Source organism: Mus caroli, unplaced genomic scaffold, assembly GCF_978045245.1.
Source record: "Mus caroli unplaced genomic scaffold, Mus_caroli_1 scaffold_2, whole genome shotgun sequence".
NCBI classification, from domain to species: domain Eukaryota; kingdom Metazoa; phylum Chordata; class Mammalia; order Rodentia; family Muridae; genus Mus; species Mus caroli.
The window spans coordinates 28362520-28379729 of NW_028227257.1; the positions used below are offsets into that span (position 1 = coordinate 28362520).

A 17210-nucleotide genomic window follows, 5' to 3' on the forward strand; every position below is an offset into this window, starting at 1 on the left:
CATTTACAGGAGCAGTCTATACAATGTTTCAAATAATTTTTTCAGGTAACGTGTGCATTGACGGGACATACTGCTCCAAAGAATTTTGTAGCTGTACTTAGCCCTGACTACTTGTGTGGACTGAGCTCTTTGTTACTTCTTTGGGTATACCTACAGCATTTCGGTTCAGTTTTAAACTGCTAAAACATTCCTACGTCAGACTTACAGCCATCTATGGATCATCTATGGGTAATAGATGAGTGTAGTGGGTATGTTCATGTGCCATGTTGTACATGTCAAAATCAGAGGACAGATTTATGGAAATGCTTCCCTCCTTCCACCTTCATATGGATTCTGGAGATTGAACTAAAGATCACCAGGCTTCATGATACATAGTTGTGCCTGCCCACTGAACCAAATCACACATCCCAGATTGCCAATACTCTTTAGTATGTTGTACTCTCAGGATTAACGTTTATTCTCAGGTTGTCTCTGTAATCACATGGTGTACTCTGATCTTCAGGCAGGGATTTGCTCCACAGCCCACAATGGACTTCCATATTTGGATTCCGTCTAGGTATAGTTCACCGTTAGGTGACTCTCAGGAACATGTCTGAGTGACAAAGCCTTACACAACTTCTGAAAGAAAAGCACTATCACATACAACATGGAGAAATGAAGTCATATCAGAATTCCTTCTAAGGATCCACCATTTGTGGACTTATGTGCATGCCTTACTAGCCAGGTCCATGCAATCAAACCCCTGCAGAATTCACTTAAGGAATAATTCACCAGACAGACCAAAGGTGTGACAGAGCATTTCTGGAAAAGCAAGAGACCAAGGAAATCAAAATGCAAACTGCTTTCACAGACTACGCCTTATGGCCACAAAGAAACGCCTGCCACTGAACCATGAAAACAGTGGCGATACTCGTGGAAATAATCAGGTGGAGTGGCTGCATGTATGTCTATATTTTATCTTCATTATTTCAAATATCCTTCTCAAATAAAAATATTTCTGGGTTGGCTGACTTAACACATTTGTCATCTAAGAAGGCAATTCCCACAGTATATCCCTTCTGAGAAAGTTGAATGAGACTATCCAACAGAAAATGGTGACTGGAGGCCAAGAATTAATTGGAAAGGAGGGCTGAAGATCGGGGGAAAAAGTTCACTCAGGAGGAATGAGCCAGAGATTCATTCTATCACATGGCCTTCCTGGATGGTCAAAGATTAATTACCCATATTTCAAAGTCATCTGAATTCCCTTTCCCATGCCATGTTGCTCTCCAATGCCAAGAGAGCAGCTGGGCTCCCCACAGGCTGACACCTGGTATGGATGCAGACAGCTACCGTAGAAAGCTTAACCAAGGCCAGGCAGCTCTGTGCCTCCTCAATCCTGCTCAAAAGGATTCTGTTTAGTGCAGAAGGTATAGAAACTACTGTATGTTTGTCCACATAGAATTCCATTCACAAAGTATCTGGGTCAATGATGGACTTCATATGTCTCTTGCTAAGAGTAGAGGCTGGGCAAAATTGATGTCTACAGACATTGGAGGATGAAAAGACACACAGAATCTATGAACAGGGGAGAGGGTGTAGTACACAAGTGTCAGAGCCCAGATCCATCAAACAAGATTTTCAAAGGGTGACAATGTCAATAGCAGTAAAAATCCTGAACATGGGAGAGAAGAAAACCTGCCATGTCATATCTGGGGGTGAGATAATAAAACCCTGTAGTCATCTCAAATATCACATTACTTAATAATACACAAAATATCCATGGCAACAGAACATGTAAGAGTAGGTGGTCTGTGTTTCAGAGCCATGGCATCAGTGCAGAAGGTGACAGGGAATGAACCATATCACATAGCTTGGATATGTGCAGAAGGATGAGGCTCATAAATAATTCAGATAATATGGGCTCTCTCCTACAGCCATGAAAAGGGAACTACACATAGATATCTAAAACCAGAAAACATCATGGTAGATGCGACAGGGAGCTCAAAATGAAGTGACTTTTGTCTGGGTAGCAAACTGAGCACTGAAGGCCTTCTGTTATCAGGGAACATCATGCATGGTGAGCAATAGGCGTCGTGTGGGCATCTGGAAACTGGTACTACTGTTGTGTTTTATACTTACTATGTCTTGTTTCCCTTCCAAAAAAGAACATGAAACAGAAAATAAAGGTCAAACTACCAAGTATTATCAAACAATTGGATCATTCTTGTTTAATTTTCTTTAGATAGTTATGACCATGGCATGATCAGCCAGTGGCTGTCCATTAACAACATACGCCACATAAGAAGACATATGTGCCGGGCGGTGGTGGCGCACGCCTTTAATCCCAGCACTTGGGAGGCAGAGGCAGGCGGATTTCTGAGTTTGAGGCCAGCCTGGTCTACTGAGTGAGTTCCAGGACAGCCAGGGCTATACAGAGAAACCCTGTCTCGAAAAACCAAAAAAAAAAAAAAAAGAAGAAGACATATGTATGAACCATGGTGATCAAATGGCCATAGGTTCTTCAATCAACACATTCTCCAACCAACAAGAACCCAAATAAAGTTGCAAATAGTGTTGTCATAAAGCCTTCAAGAAATTCAAGACTTTTAAGACAGATATACAAGTGTGGATAGTATTGAAATGTTCAGCAGTGGTTACCTTGTAGGCAATCAAACAAACATGTTAAGACTGACAAGTAGGGTAATACCATCACCATCTCAGCCTGAGGGGACCCAGTTTTCTTGCCCATCAAATTTTCACCAAAGGCAAGCTTCCATCTTAGTAATTGTGGAACAATGCACAGCATAGCTGTAACTCTGTGCTGTCACAGAGGATACACTCTAACAAAACATACCCTAGTGTGTAGAGTCATAGTGAACCAGCTATCTTGGCTTTCCTATGTTTGTGTGTTTGCTTGTAATTTGAGAGATATAGGAGGGCACAATAACCTCTCACCAGTCTAATGAAAGCAAAAATAGGAGCCAGGATATCTACTGACAGTTGTTGGTTACTGAGCAATAGAGAAGTGAATATATTTCATCTTTTTGTTCAAATTTCCATTTTCATATTCCCAGGATCAATGAAGTGTTACTTCACTAAGGGAAAAAGAAGATCTGAAATAGTGAGATATGGGGTGGACAGGTTAGTAGACTGTGGAGAATAAAGCACCTATTATGAGAGCCCCACAGCTCCTTGCATTGAATGATTATGTACAGAATCACTGTCTGAAGTTGAATTGATACTACTGTAGGAATAACACATAGGAACCTGAACAAGGTTGTCCAAGGATTACATGCCTTTATGGACAAGTATTATTTTCTTCTTTAATTTTACTTTATATATTTAAACCACACACCCACACTGTGGTGTGCTAATAGGTGCAGTAAAATATCTGGTAAAAGGGTTTGGTGCTAGAATATGCTCATTTGCCTGGAAAATAAAAAAAAAAAACCTCCTAGAGGAATCACCATCCCTGACCTCAAGGAGTATGCTGGGGAAGTGGGGTGGGTGTAAATGGGGGAGGTGAGTCAAGTTGCAGTTGGGGTTGAGAGAGCACACTCTTAGAGGGAAAGCATAAGAGGGATGTGGTGAAGAACATTTGGAAGAGGAACTAGGAAGAGGGGCAGCTTTTGTAAGGTAAAAAAAAAAAACAATTTTTAAAAAGGGTCTTTTGGGGGGGAGAAACTGTGACCAAATTCTCTTCCTTTCAGTCCCACAGACATTAGTAACTTGTCTAAGTTTGTTTGAGAAACAGAATATTTATTGCAGTGGCACAATACACTGAGGGGCATACTTCAGACAACAATCCAGGTTTAGAGAGGAATGAGTACTTTGATTGTAGATATTTTAAGGTCTGTAACAGCCAATTGTTACCACAGAATTTTCAGTCTTACTCACAAAAAAATGAGAGTATCCTTGGGATTCACACACTTATTGGTAAATATGAGAGTCTATACCCAGACAAGTGGGTATATGTAATCATTTGGGGACCTATGTTATCACTGTTCCCATTCCTGCCTTTTTTTTCATTAAAGTGGAGTGAGGCCTTGCTATTTTTTGAATTTAAAATGTACCCTATAGACACTTGTGTTTGAACACATGGTTTCTAGCAGGTGAGACTGGTATGGGGAACTGGAATCCAGCTTTATGTGGTGGGGTCTAGCTCTTCTTGTAAGGCACTTGAGAGCAGTGACTGCAGATTATCTAATACAGCCCTTTTGTGCAGGAGTGTGCAGCTCCTCGTCGTTCCTTGTCCTGCTCAGATATCACAAGGAGTCACTGTGATAAGTGACTGACACCTGTGTATATAATGTACCACCTGGGGCCTCTTTTTGTCATTCTATTGTGGAGAACTGCTGGTGGTTATCTGCTGGACTTGGACTTTAGTGAAAATTTTAGACTCAGATATTAGTGACATTATTTCCTCAGATGCTGGTAAAGTTTCGACTCCAATGCTAGAGAAGTTTGGGTTCGAATGCTGGGAAAGATTTGGACTTAGACACTGATGAACCTGCATGGACTTGAACAGAGTGAGTCCTTTGTATACATAACTGCTTGTGCTTTGCATGTATAATTTTGATCATGTATTTCTATGAACTTCACATGCATCAATAGATTATTTGAAACACTTTTTTTTAACTGCAAGCATTTATACCTATAAATGTTTCTCCTAGACCCATTTGAATTCACTTTTATCTCACATCATTAGTTGGTGTAGACACTGAGCACTCCTATCAACAAAGTAGAAGAGATGGCAAGTGAGTCAGGTCCTAAGGTCCAACCCTTTCGTTGAAGATGCTTTCACTGAACACTGAAAGAATCTTAAAGCTCCTTCGCCAAGGATCATTTGGGGTAGTAAAACTGACTAGCCATCTCCTCATGAAGACTATGTTAGCAGGTAAAAGTGTATCAAAAGGGAGAAAGATCACCCTCATCAAACCAGAAATTGAAATTATAAAAACTCTAAACTACCCCCATATTCCTACATTTTTTCACACTATAGACAAAATCATTTATATGATTGTGGAACACTAGGTGGGCGGAGAATTATTAAGCAGAATTGTGGAGTTTGGCTACCTAACTTTGAGCAAGAATCCAACAGGCCATTTAAGCATATTATGTATGTGTCGAACACTATTGTCACCAAAATATATTTCCCACAGAGAATTAAAATGCAGAAATATTTTAGTTGTTGGCAAAGGAAATATAAAACTTATCAATTTCAGACTGGGCAAAAAGACTCTCACGGGCTAGACATTCTTTAGGAACCTCACTTACGATGTGCCCAGTAAAGGTAAAGAGTATGATGGCTTTGCAATGTATCTCTGGACCTTGGGAGTTGTGCTCTACCATCTGTCAACAGGATGCCTCCGTTTCCAGGAAAATAACTGTGAAACACTACAAACGACCTTAGCAGGAAAGTACTTCTATAAAAATCAAGCTGACACTTGATATTTGTGACGTGATTGCTGACGTGTAAACCCTGAAATAAGACCAATATTGCAAGACATTGTAAGATTTTAGAATGGCTAAAACATGAAAATGAAAGGTATCTCAGTTTCATTATAGAAAATATCAACAGCCACACAGACTCCACTGTAATATTCAGTACTGGTATCATGGTATATAAGCAATAAGAGATAAAGTTTACTAGAGAATTAGTTTGACCATGTGATGGCTTTAGATTTGATGCTGAGGTAACAGGAAACTGAGGAGGAAAACACACACACACTCACACACACACTCACACACCAAACCAAACCTAGTCCCAGGAATTGGGATCAAACCTTAAAATATACAGGGCTAAGTGTGAAACAAGAAACAGCTATGATGAGGGGATTGACTGTACCTACCTACCCCTCCATACCTTCAGTTTGCTACTGAGCTATTAAAAAGAATGAATTTATGAAATTCCTAGGCAAATGGTTGGATCTGGAGGGCATCATCCTGAGTGAGATAACCCAATCACAAAATAACTCACACAATATGTACTCACTAATAAGTGGATATTAGCCCAGAAACTTAGGATACCCAAGATATAAGATACAATTTGTGAAACACATGAAACTCAGGAAGAAAGAAGACCAAAGTGTGGACACTTTGCCCCTTCTTGGAATTGGGAACAAAACACCCATGGAAGAAGGTACAGAGATACAGTTTGGAACAGAGATGAAAGGATGGACCATCTAGAGACTGCCATATCCAGGGATCCATCCCATAATCAGCTTCCAAACGCTGACACCATTGCATACACTAGCAAGATTTTGCCTAAAGGACCCTGATATAGCTTTCTCTTGTGAGACTATGCCAGGGTCTAGCAAACACAGAAGTGGATGCTCACAATCAGCTATTGGATGGATCACAGGGCCCCCAATGGAGGAGCTAGAGAAAGTACCCAAGGAGCTAAAGGGATCTGCACCCCTATAGATGAAACAACAATATGAACTAACCATTACCCCGGAGGTCTTGTTTCTAGCTGCACATGTATCAAAAGATGGCCTAGTCGGTCATCATTGGAAAGAGAGGCCCATTGGTCATGCAAACTTTATATGCCCCAGTACAGGGGAACACAAGGACCAAAAAGTGGGAGTGGGTTGTTAGGGGAGTGAGGGGAGGATAGGGGGGACTTTTGGGATAGCATTGGAAATGTAAATGAGGAAAATACCTAATGAAAATATTAAAAAAGGAAAAAAAACTAAAATTGTGAGAAGGAAACAAGAGTACAATGATGTAGCCTATGCCACCTACTCTGAACTACTTGAACAAGAAGACAACTCCCATTCACAGAATCTACCCCAAGTTTACCCATAAGGCTCACTTCATGAAGAGCACATGTGGGAGACAGAAAGCAATGAGCCTCAGATGAAAGGTGGACCAGAGTATCTTATGAGAATAAAAACCTGGAAATCTCCTCCAGCCACTCATCCATGGATGTGTCCAAAGCTGGCTCTAACTATTCAAAGAGCCAGTGTCCTCATCAGGTGGTTCATGTCATCATGCCTGTGTGGAGGAAGCTCAGTGAAAGGGCACCAGCATACTCAGTGAAAAGATCATTAATCTCTTCCACAAACCTCAGCTCAGGATAAACTCAGGTGTCAACCACCATGACATGAATATGACTGGTTCAAAAAACAACAACACCACCTCACAGGATAGATCGTCTTCATTCTCCTGCAATGAGGCCTAAGGTAACGTTTCCCCCTGTAGAAGTGATTCAAGCCTGTCTTCCCCACATATACTTCAGTGACACCTTCATGATTGGTCACAGACTGTACCAAGGGATCCCTTTAAAACATGGGTCTGGAAGAACCTGAAAATGGGCTTGTAAAAGACCTGTGTCAGTACCTAAGATCTAACACCTTTGATGAAGAGGCTTCAACTGAAGATTAACAAATCTTAAAGACTTGGTCAAGGAGCACTCAGGGAATGAACTATCCATTTCCTCATGCAGACTGTAGTAGCAGTTAAAATTCTATCACAAGGGAAAAAGAACACCCTCATCAAACCAGAAATTTAAATCATGAAACTCCACTATGTTATTAAACATTTCTATATCATTCACAAATCACTTGTGTTTTTCTAGAATTCAAGGTGGGAGGAGAGTTGTGGAGTTTGGCTACCTACCAGAGGAAGAATTCCATAGGCTATTTAAGCAAATGGTATGTGCCCTCCAATATTGTCACCAAAATATATTGTCCACAAGGGTCTAAAGCTCAGAAATATTTTAGTGTAAGCCAAAGAAATATAAAAATTTACTGATTACAGATTATGCAAAAAAAATTTATCTGGGGTCAGAAGCTAGCAACTTTCAATGGGAGCCTCCTGTACTGTGCTGCAAAACTCTTTGAAGTCGTAGGGTGTAATGGCCACACTATTGATATGTAGACCTTAGGAGTTATACTTTATTATGAGGAAAGGAAGCCTTCCTTTCCAGGGAAAATAACTATAAAGACATGAAGCAAGAGATTTTTGTGGAAAGTGCTCTGTAAAATTCAAGCTGTTTCCAGAAATTTGTGAAATGATTGTCAATTTGTGAACTGTATACCCTGAACAAACGCTAACAGTACATGACATTGTGAGCTTTGAATGCCTAAACTATGACAATTAAGGTTGTAGCAATTCTTTTAGATAGAATACAGACAGCCACAAAGACCACACTGGAATGATTATCATGGTTCTCGAGGGATGTAAGCGGGGAGAGAGAAAGGGAATTTTACAGGAGAAAAGTTTGATGATGGAAACATATCTGAGGTTGAGGCAACAGTCACCCTGGGAAGACAACTCTGGTATAGCCAAATAAAAACCCTAAGCCTGGGCATGGGGATCAATTCTTTAAACACATAGGACCAAGCATGAACCAACAAAAGGCTATCAGGAGGGGATCTAATGTGCCTACCCTTCCTACCTTCAGTTTGCCCAATCATACTGAAAATCTGGAGAAGGCAAAAGGACTATAATGAGGCAGAGTATGCCACCCACCACCAACTGCTTGAACAAGAGGAGAAACTCCCATTGGCAAAAACTTCCCCGAGCTTGTCCACAAGGCTCACTTCATGAGCAACACAGTGGAGGAGACAGAGAGCAGTGACACTTCTTATGAGAGCTCTACCAGAGAGACTTCAGAGCATTCAGCACTGGGACTTTACCCAGCATTCATCTATGGATATGTCCAAGGCTAGTTCTGAGATTCAAAAACAAGGTGTCCTCACTGAGTGTTTTATCTCTCCATTCCTTTGTGAGGAAGCTTAGTATAAGTGCACTAACATATCCAATTAAAAGTCAACTAATTTCTGCACAAAGTACCCCTCAGGAGGCCCTTACCAAACAACTCCACAATGTGACTACAACTGTTTCAAAGAACAACACAGCATCACAGGATAGATGACCTCCATTTTCCAGCAAGGAGGCCCAGTGTGAGGGTTCCACAGAAAAGAAGGTGATTCAAGCCTGTCCTCCCCATGTATGCCCCAGTCACACCTTTGTGGGCAGTGTCAGACCGCATTTAGGGCCCCCTTTAAAAGGTGGGTCTTGAAGACCCTAAAGAATGGGGTTCTAAAAGGCCTCTGCAGGTCTTCAGAGCCAATGCTTTGATGAGGAGGCTTGACCTGTACATTATAAAGGATTAAGACTTGACCAAGGAGCATCCACGGAAGTAAAGCTAACATATCATCCTGTGCAGGCTTACTGTAGCAGGTAAAATTCTTCCAAAAGGGAGAGATAATACCCTGATAAATGCTACAACACATTCGTATTATTAATGTTTGGCACATTATCAAAAAACATTTATATGATTTTGGAACACAATTTGGGAGGAGAGTTGTTGGGCACAATTTTGGAGTTTGGCTACCTATGTGACAAAGGATCCCATAGGCTATTTAAGCAAGTGTATGTGCCCTCCAGTATTACCACTAGAAATGTTTGCCTACTTGACAGTAAAGCCTAGAAATATTGTAGCAAAATGCAAAGGAAATATAAAACTTATCAATTACGTATTGTGCCAGAAGACTATCATGGGTTAGAAGTCTGCCACTTTTAATGGGACTCTCTCTGACTGAGCCTCAGAACTCTTCGAAGGTAAACGATATGATGGCCATGAAATTCATGTCTGGAGTCAGGGTGTGTGCTCTACTTTACATCTACAGAATGCTTAGCTTTACAGAAAATTAAGTGTGAAAAACTAAAGCAGAAGAACTTGGCAGCAAGATACATATAATATTCAAGTTCTCAACAAACTTTATGACATGATCACTACCATTCCATGGCATTTTAAGCTTTCAAATGCTGAAGCATAACAAAGGAAGTTCTCCCAGTTTCTGTAGGGAGACCTTCTATAGCCACCCTAAACCCATTGTAATGTTCATCATGGGTGTCATGAGATATAAGCAACAAGATAGAAAGGAATGTTTACAGGAGAAAAATTTTGACAATATGATGGCAACATACTTGATGCTCAGGCAACAATAACCCCGGGAAGAAAACTCAAAAAAAAAAAAAAAAAAAAAAAAAGCCCTGAAGCCCAGCTAGGGTGTTCAAACCTTGAAACATACAGGGCCAACCATGAAACACCAAACAGCAAAAGGCAGGGATCTAGTGTACCTACCCTTCCCAACTTCATTTGGCCAAATCAACCTGAAAATCCTTAGAATGTGAACAAGAGTAGAATGAGGGACAGTATGTCATCCACCCTTACTGCTTAAAAAAGAAGAGACCTCCCATTCATAGAATCTGCCCCTCAGCTTGTCCAGATGGCTCCCATTATGAGAAACACCTAGCAGGATAGAGAACATTGACCCTCAGATGTAAGCTGTACCAGAGTGTCTTCAGAGGATTCATCACTGGAAATCTCCCCCAGCCATCATCCAGGGATGTGTCCAAAGCTCGCTCTAACAATTCACAGAGCCAAGTGTCCTTACAGGGTGTTTCATGTCATCACGCCTCTGTGGAGGAAGCTCAGTCTAAGGGCACCAACATACCCAGTGAAAAGAACAGCTCTTCTCTTCACCCTATAAGCATCTCAGGGAATAACTCAATGTCATGAAGACCACTGCTTCAAGAACAACATGACCTCACAGGATAGATCACCTCCTTTCTCCACAAAGTAGACATATTGTTAGGGTTCCCTTGTACAAGAAAAACAGTCAAGCCTATCCTCCCCAAATATGCCCCAGTGACACCTTTGTGGTTTCTGTCCCACTGTGCCCAGGATCCACTTTAAAAGAAGGTTCTGAAAGACCCTAGAGGGTGGGGTTAAAAAGGCCTGTGTCAGGTCCTAAGGCCAAGCCCATTTAATGAAGAGGCTTTATCTGAAAATTATAAAACATTAAAGATCCTTGGCTAAAGAACATTTAGGCAAATATAATTGACTAGCTATCTCCTTAACCAGACAATGGTAGCAGTTGAAATTGTATCAGAAGGAATAAATAAAACCCTCATCAAATCAAGAATTGAAAGTGCAAAACTCTATACCTCCCTCATATTATTAACCATTTGCACATTATATGAAAACACTGTTATATGATTCTGGAATATAAGGTGTGGGGAGAATTGGTGGGCAGAATTGTGGAGATTGGCTACCTACCTGAGGAACAATCACATTGGCTATTAAAGCAAAGGGTATGTCCCCCCAAGTAGTGGGGAATACCAGGACTGGGAATGGGAGTAGAGGACTTGGGGAGCAGTGGTAGAGGGGAATGGATAGGGGATTTTCAGAGGCAAAACGAGGAAAGGGGATAATATTTGAAATGTAAATAAAGAAAATATATAATTAAAAAAAGTACAACATGTCTCTTTCACAAACATCACCTCAGTAGGACCTCATGAGACAACTCCACAATGTTACTACCACTGGTTCCAAGGACAACATGATGTCACAGGATAGATTTTCTCCATTTTCTAGCAGGAGTCCCAGTCTGAAGTTCCCACTATATGAGTAGGGTCAAGCCTGTCTTTCCCAAATACACCCAAGGACACATTCCTGACAGGTTTCAGACTGCATCCCAGGTCCCATCTACAAGGCAGCTCTGGAATACCCTGAAGAACTGGATTATAAAAGAACACTGATTTTATGTTGCTGTTTGCCAATCCAAAAGAGAGCATGTGTAGCTAACAACAAAATCCTGGCTCGGAGTTAAAAAGGCAGAGCGGGATTCCATGGTGAGAGGCACGAGCACAGGCTACTGTGCACTTTTCCATCTAGGATCTTTAAGAAAGAGATATCCCTCACTATAAAGAAAAAATAGTTATCAATGGTCTGTGCAAAGAGGTTAACTTGCAGAACTCAGTGCTTTCTTTACACCATGTCTGTCCTTGGGAATGGATTAGGGTCTCCAGGCTTAGCAGCAAATACTTTAGCACATTGAACTGTTTCCTGGATTACATGACATGCTTTGAAATAAAGATGTTATAAAAATACACATTTTAGTGGATGGTGATAATATATAATTTCACCACAAGTCCAATCCCACAGTAGCCTTCCTGAGTACATTGACTGCATGTAGAGACAAGAGGAATGTGTCTGGAGGCTGTGCCAGAATGCTGAGGGAGGGTGGGTGAAGGGATCAGTGGAGCACTCAGGAGGAATCAGCCTGAGAGCCCATGCTATCACAGGGCTAGCAGAGCCAGCCATAAGTCCTGCAAGTTTGTACTGAAAACCCCTTTCTTGTATCTGTTTCAAGTATACTTGGAGGCATTGTAGTTCCTGGAAGATGGAATCAGAGAGTAGATAGCAGCCTGTTGAGGATGAAGACAGGCTCAGGAGAGAATCAGGTAGGAATTCCCAGGGCTTGGCCCCTGTGGGAAGCCATATCTACATCACAGGTTGTAAGTAAAGGCAAACTATTCCTCTATCTGCACAGGAGCAGTGTGTGTGTTGGGGCGTGATAGCCCTCTCAGGTCCTCTGGGGCATGAGGACTGAGCAAGGATTCTAGGAGACGGGTCTGATCTCATGACTCCCCTGTCTGTGCTCTAGGTTGTTTCATGATGGCTGGTAGTGTCACAAATGTTCCAGCCAAGTGAGGAGCTCCATGTAACTCAGAAATCCTGGAATGAGGTACCACTGCATGCAGGTCATCATCAGGAAGACAGGTCTTAAAGGAACTTCCAGGCATGGTAAGATCATGAGCTGCCTGTCTCCAAATGTACCCATGAGCCATTAGAAGATACAGTAGATACTGGAAGCAGAGTAAGACCCCAGACTTCCTGAACTCCTGTGATTGTGTCCAAGATGATGACAGCTGAACAGCTGGAGTCAGAAACAGAGCAATGAGAGTGCAGGGAGTGTCCATATTGTGCTCATGAGGGGAGAGTGGACAGGAACAGGTGAGTCCATTGCTTTTGGTGCAGCTCTCAAAACCATCCTGACTTCCTGGACAGCTTGCTCCTAACCCACAAAGATTCAGACACCTTCACAACTCACCCCAGCACTGTAACTATTATTGTTGAGTTTGCTTGTTGCTTTGAAACCTGCATCATCTGGATGCACTCTTCTCAATATCTGAAGCACACACACACACACACGCACTTTGAGATGTACTTATGTACAGTTGATGCTAGTGAATTTTCCTTGAAGTGGAGAGAACCTCCATTCTAAACAAAGTACTTGCATATTTCATGTGCCCTTAGGTGTCATTCCAAATTAGTTTTCTCTTGTCTCCATGCTCATTTGAAAACACTAACCACCTCTTCGACTGCGTCATCAGAGCCATTTGCCATGCCATGGTGAACATTTTGTCCTAGGACATCTGACCACGTGAAAGATGAGGTGCACCACCTGTCCTCTGTGTGGAGTCAAGGAGAAGTCTCGAGTGTTTGACAGTTGAATTCAGATCTGGATCTGGTTCCAAACATGATCATGAATAAGAACCTGTGGATGGAAAAACAACAGAGATCCTCTGGTCTGACAGTGAGGGCTTTCCATTGGGTGGTTTATGTTTACCTGCCACCTTCCACCACCTACAAAAACTCAGGGACTTAAGTGGCCAGATTTATATATACCCCTCTTTAGTCCCACTCTCCTGTATACCCTGCCTTTCTTATGTATCTCACACAAAGACCCATGCTGTTTTCTTTCTGATATCCTGCAAGGATGTTGCTGTTTATACAGTTTTCTGTCCCCATGCAGCAGGCTGAGAAAGTCTGGTGCCTTTGCTGCCTATAAGACCCTGTGTTGAAGTTACCAAAGGACTCCTGGGACCACACTCAACAAGGCACAAAGCCTGAGGCCAGCTTCATCTACTTGGTGCAGGAGATATTCCTCAAGCCTTAACATACCGGATGCCATAGGGACACACAGATGATGCTCCCTTGCTTAAGCCATGGGGAAGGCATGATTGAATACACTTGTTAGTCTTACCAAAACCTCTTGTTTTCAGGTCTCCTTGGTGGAAGAGGCTCCTGCTGATTGGCAGAGAAGTAGGGCCAGAGCTAGGAGAACACAGAAAATTCCATTAGCCAGATGGACTGGGAACACCAAGAGAAGAATACCATGTTCTGATCCCAGGTCACCCATCACCTTACCCTGACCCTTTGTTGTTGGAGAAGACTATATGTGGAATTTAGAGAACATCCTCACTCTCGACGGTTCTTCCCTCTCCTGGTAGGTGTCTAGTGACCATGGCAACGGGCTTCTCAAGCCCCTACCTCCACCACTGAGGATATGGTGAAAGGAGAGTCAATTGGTGTTACTGCCCCCTCAGTCTCTTAGGCATGGACACCACTTCTCCAGTAAGATGTCTCAAGAAATACTGTCATCTGAAAGAGCCAGACATACAAGACATAGATACCTGAGAGACATGTTGTGTGAGGTGAAAAAGACTCTTTATACTGGATGCCCTCTAAAGCAGTGACAACAACCATTACCTACAGAAGTGAAAGACGGAGACGATCTGTCAAAAAGTCCGAGATATTCAAAGCTGACCCATTTCTTATTTTAGGTATTGTATGTTCAAGTGAAGATTAGCCATTGAGAATGTCCACAGAGAGCTGAGAGTTTAATTTCTTAGGCAGAAGTGTTACCAAGTATGTGATACCCAGGAACCTGGACAAAAAATATAGGACATAAACAACTCTGAATACATAGAGTATTGACTTATTACAATAAACTTTTAGTGTGTTCAAAAACAAGCTGAGTTATACTAAATTATACCTATGTAAATCTACTGACACTGGACTTAGTCAACATGCCTATCTTGCAAATGAAAAGCTCTTTCCATGGTGAGAGCATCAGTAATTCTCCAGGACACATTCTGGTCTTCATCCTGTGTTTTATATCTCTGCCCTCTTCCTCTTCCATACTGCCTAGTCTCCATCCTAGAGACATCTCTACATTCTAGTGTTGTTTATCATTAGTGTACACTTTTGTTTTAGACTTCATTTGGGCAGTATTTCCCTCTCTTTTGAAGATGATTTTTCTTACTATAATGTCCTTCAAGTCTACAGAAGGTGACCACACAGCTCAGTATCCTTCTCCCCTTTATATTTCTGAGAAAAGGTCTTGTTGTATTGCCTAGGCTGGCTTACAACTCCTGACCCTCCTGCTGTTCAGAATCATGGGTATTGTGGTGGCAGGTTTGGACCTCTTTATTAGAAGGCCTAATTACATTGTTCTGCAATAAACATGTGGAAATAGGCTAGCCACATTGTTAAAGGATTAGGTGTGGTTTGTTTGTTTGTTTTAAAAATTCATTTTGAAATATTCTCAATTCTCCTTGCAGTTGTCCTATCTCAGTATCTTCAAAAAACCTTATAATTGGGTTTGGAGATTCTAACCAGGGCCCTGACTTTATTCAAAAAGCACTCACTTATGTAGCAGTAATCTGGTTCACCCTCAACTTGTATTTCTGCCCTTCCATTCATGTCCTGTTGAGGGGGCAGAACTTTCTTTAGGACACAAAGAATGTTCTGTGCTGTCATGTGAACTAGAATTGGAGAGGCTTTCAAGATCAAAAAAATTCCTAAACTAGTTCACATTTTGATATTTATTACTCGTTTATCAATGATTGACCATATTTCCTGGACAAATGCAGTTCAACTCACAAAGTTCATTTTTTTAATATCCCCAAAGCAGCATTTATTTACTCTTTTAAGTCCAAACCATTCATTTTAGCAGTCTGGCATTTCATAACCACCCATCATAATTGACACAGGTTGACACACATGTTGCTGTCAGGGTACACAAGAACAATAGCCAAAGAGTTACAAAAAATAAATCCATGATTCTTAATCACAATCCAAAAAAAATTTACACATATCAAAAACCTCTGATGAATTGCATTGAAAAGAAGGTGTGTGCACATCATAATTTAAAGAGGCACAGCAAGAGCTGCTGAAAGCTCACAAGAAACAGTTTTTAAGCTGATGGTTAAGGAAGGAGTTGTCCCTGTGTCAGTTTCCATTAGCTGAAGGGAGGGGTGAGAGGGTCAAATTCATTTCTGCATGCACAAGATGTACTGCTTAACAAAACATTATCAGCTTGTTTTAAATAGCAGACATAGCCTGTGTTGGCTAATTCTCCTTTCTACACTCAATTACCATCACCTGGACTTGCTAGAGATCAACAGACATAATAGAATGCTTTGTTTAGAACACACTTCTCTGCACAATTCAAAAAGGGAGCACATGTGGCTCAAAGCAACCATCAGTCCAGCAAATGCCCATGAAGGTTTTTCTGAAACTGCTTCCCAAGGGACAGGAGGGCAGATCTGAATAGTTGTGCTGCCAATACAGATAGATTTAGCACTAGATAGAGTGGTTGTGGCAAGGAAGAATCAGTGATAATGGGGGGTGGGGTGAAGGAAGAGCCAGGGACCTGGAGCGTCTTCAGTTGCCTTCTCCTGCTTCTTCATCCTGCTGGTCGCTCGTCCAGAGGGTGAGGCTGTCTCGCAGCAACTGTGTGATGAGAGTGGAGTCCTTATAGGAATCCTCGTTTAATGTGTCCACCTCAGATATAGCATCATCGAAGGCTTGTTTGGCTAAGAGGCAGACCTGCTCTGGTGCATTCTGGATCTCATAGTAGAACACAGAAAAATTAAGGGCCAGGCCAAGCCGGATGGGGTCTGTTGAGTGCATGTGCTCTTTGCTGATTTCGAAGGTTTCCTTATATGTGGCCTCAGAAGCTTCAACCACAGTATTTCTCTTCTCCCCAGAAGCCACCTATGCCAGGTAGCGGTAATAATCCCCCTTCATTTTCAGGTAGAACATCTTGCTCTCATACTGAAAATCATTGCAGTTGTTGATAAGGAACTTGTCAAGCAGAGCCAAGACATCATTACAAACTGTCTCCAGCTCCTTTTCAATCTTCTCCCGGTAGGCTTTAACTTTCTCCAACTTCTTCTCATTCCCATCTGCCATGGTTTTCTGCTCAATGCTACTAATAACCCTCCAAGAAGATCGCCTGGCGCCAACTACATTCTTGTCGGCCACAGAGAGGAGATTTCTATCTTCATTAGATAGTGGTTCATTCAGCTCTGTCACCACCTTCATGGAGGAGGCCATATCTTCATAGCGCTCCGCCTACTCTGCCAGTTGCGCCCACTGCAGCAGCTGCTCTCCATCCCCCATTTCGCTCATGACTGGGCCTAGCCTCTCAAGCCCACAGTCTTCTCACTCACTCTCTTGCTCACCAGCCCATCCTCTTCCCTGTTGCCTCCAAGGCCTCTATCGCGCATGCACACTGGCTCGCCAGCTGGTGGGAGGCTGCAGGCTATACCCCTGCTCTGGCCTTCTGGTGTCT

The 17210-nt window shown here is 42.0% G+C and overlaps 1 long non-coding RNA gene and 1 pseudogene across 1 annotated transcript; both read right to left on the minus strand.

Annotated features, from left to right (window-relative positions):
- Nucleotides 1-12088: 12088 nt before the first annotated feature.
- On the minus strand, nt 12089-14154 carry LOC147005770 (uncharacterized). The gene is made up of 3 exons (XR_015044802.1): nt 13997-14154; nt 13833-13903; nt 12089-13343 (listed from the first exon to the last, which is right to left on the minus strand). It is a non-coding gene; the product is annotated as an uncharacterized LOC147005770 (long non-coding RNA).
- Nucleotides 14155-16297: 2143 nt separating this feature from the next.
- Nucleotides 16298-17038, minus strand: LOC147005771 (14-3-3 protein eta pseudogene; annotated as a pseudogene).
- Nucleotides 17039-17210: the final 172 nt, after the last annotated feature.